The sequence below is a fragment of the Choloepus didactylus genome, chromosome 13 (genome assembly GCF_015220235.1).
Source record: "Choloepus didactylus isolate mChoDid1 chromosome 13, mChoDid1.pri, whole genome shotgun sequence".
Lineage (NCBI taxonomy): Eukaryota > Metazoa > Chordata > Mammalia > Pilosa > Megalonychidae > Choloepus > Choloepus didactylus.
Window position 1 is genome coordinate 81588025 of NC_051319.1, and position 3003 is coordinate 81591027.

Genomic DNA, 3003 nt, shown 5'->3' on the forward strand with positions numbered 1-3003 from the left:
TATATAATCACTTCTATAGGTAGGAATTGAATGAAACTTCCTCAATATGATAAATAGCATATATGAAAAACTCACAGTCAGCATTGTATTCAATGGTGAGCAACTAAAATCCTTCCCCCTAACACTGGGAATGAGACAAGGATGCCCACTGTCACCATTATTATTCAACATCATGCTAGAAGTTCTAGCCAGAACAATCAGGCAAGAAAAAGAAATAAAAGGCATCCAAATAGGAAAGAAAAAATTAAAACTGTTATTATTTGCAGACAACATGAACTTATATTTGGAAAACCCTAAGAAATTGATGACAAAGCTACTTGAGCTAATAAACAAATTCAGCAAAGTGTTGGGATACAAGATTAATGTGCAGAAGTCAGTAATGTTCCTATACACCAGAAATGACCTAACTGAAGAGACACTCAAGAAAAAAATTCCATTCACAGTAGCAACTAAAAGAATCAAGTATTTAGGAATAAACTTAACCAAGGATGCAAAAGACCTCTACACAGAAGTTACAAAACTTTACCAAAAGAAACCAAAGAGAACCTCAGTAGGTGAAAAGAAATTCCATGTTCATGGACAGGAAGGCTAAATGTTGTTAAGAAGTCAATTGTACCCAAACTCATCTACAGATTCAATGCAATTCCAATCAAAATTCAAATAATCTACTCTGTAGACTTGGAAAAGCTGGTTATCAAATTTATTTGGAAGGCAGAGGGGACTCATATTGCCAAAAACATTCTAAAAAGAAAAACAAAGTGGGAGGACTTACACTTCCTGACCTTAAAGCCTACTATAAAGCCACAGTGGCACAAAGATAGACATATTGATCAATGGAATCAAATCAAGAGTTTGGAAATAAACCCCCAGATCTATGGCCAACTGATTTTTTATAAGGCTCCCAAATCCACTGAACTGGGACAGAACAGTCTCTTCAGCAGATGGGGCTAGGAGAACCGGATATACATATCCAAAAGAATGAAAGAGGACACCTACCTCATATCATATTCAAAAATTAATTCAAAGTGGATCAAAGACCTCAATATAAGAGACAGTAAAACTCCTGCAAGATAATGTAAGGAAACATCTTCAAAACCTAGTAATAGGAGGTAGCTTCTTAGACTTTATACTCAAAGCACAAGCAACAAAAGAAAAAATAGATAAATGGGAACTCCACAAAATCAAAAGCTTCTGTGCCTCAAAGGACTTTGTCAAAAAGCTGAAGAGGAAGTCAACTCAATGGGAAAAAATATTTGGAAACCATATATCTAATAAGAGACTGATATCCAGTATATATATATATAAAAAGTTACAACTCAACAATAGTACAAACAGCCCAATTATAAAATTAGCAAAAAGATATGAAAAGACATTTTTTTCCAAAGAGGAAATACAAATGGCTAAAGAAACACATGAAAAAATGTTCCTTTTCCCATGTTTTAGGAAAATGCAAATCAAAACCACAATGAGATATCATCTCATACTAGTAAGAATGGCTGCATTAAACAAACAGGAAACTACAAATGCTGAAGATGATGTGGAGAAATTGGAACTCATTCATTGCTGGTGGGAATGTGTAATGGTACGGCTGCTGAGCAAGACAATTTAGCAGCTCCTCAAAAATCTAGATATTGAGTTACCCTATCCTGGCAATTTCACTTCTCAGTATATATCCAGAAAATCTGAAGGCAGTGACATGAACACACATTTGCACACTGATGTTCATAGTGGCAGTGTTCACAATTGCCAAGAAGTGGAAACAACCCAAGTATCCTTCAACAGATGAGTACATAAACAAAATGCAGTATATACGTATACATATGATGGAATACTATGCAGCAGTAAGAAGGAACGAGGTCCTGAAACATATGACAACATGGATGAACCTTGAAGGCATAATACTGAGTGAAATAAGTCAGTCACAAAAGGAGAGATATTGTATGTTATCACTAATATGAACTCCCTGAACAATACAAAATCAGCGTCTTATAATTTAGAATATAGGGTACCTAGAGACAGACAGAAGCTAGTGACAGGAATGATTCCTAATATGTACAAACATGTTAATGAGGGTGTACTTAAAGGTATGGGAATGGACAGGGATGACAATAGTTCATTAATTGGATTATAAGTATCAGTGCTGCATTGAACTTGAACATGATTGAAAGCAGTTGTTTATTAAAGGTATGCATTCCACAAACTAGCACTACAAATATAAATAAGTGCTTGCATGATCTACTTCTAAAGTATGACACTGGCACAAAGGGTTAACAACAGAATGCTACATGGGAAAAACTACCTGCTGCATATTATAGACTATATTTAATAGGAATACCTTTATAGTACCACACTAATACTGGGGATAAAGAGGGGAAGATAACAGCTTTGGGGTTTTGAGGGTTATGACAACTGTTTAAAATTGACAGTGATGATTGTACTACAAAGTGAAGATAGTGTGAGAATACTGATTTCTTATCTTGGATAGAATATATGATAAGTGAAATTAGGAATCCCCTGCTTAGTCAAGCTCTCCATCTTGAGCTTGCTCTAGTGAAACTTATGGCTTAAAGGGGAGGCTAAGCCTACCTATAATTATGCATAAGAGTCACCTCCAGAGAATCTTTTTTGATGTTCAGATGTGGCCTTTCTCTCTCTAAGCCCAACTAGGCAAATAAATTCATTACCCTCCCCCCTTCATGGGATATGACTCTCAGGGAACTGGGTCTCCCTGGTGACATGGGACACAACTCCTAGGAATGAGCCTGATGCTAGCATGGAGGGATTAAAAATGCCTTTTGACCAAAAGGGAGAATAGAAAGTTAAGAAAATAAGGTTTCAGAGGCTAAGAGATTTCAAATAGGGTTGAGAGGCTATCCTGGAGGTTACTCTTATGCAAGCTCCAGCTAAATATCCCAGATGCCTACAGTGTGCCAATCTCTACTAATCTACAAAGTCCCAAAAATACTAAAGAATACCTAGGTCCCTATTTGAGACTCTATAAAA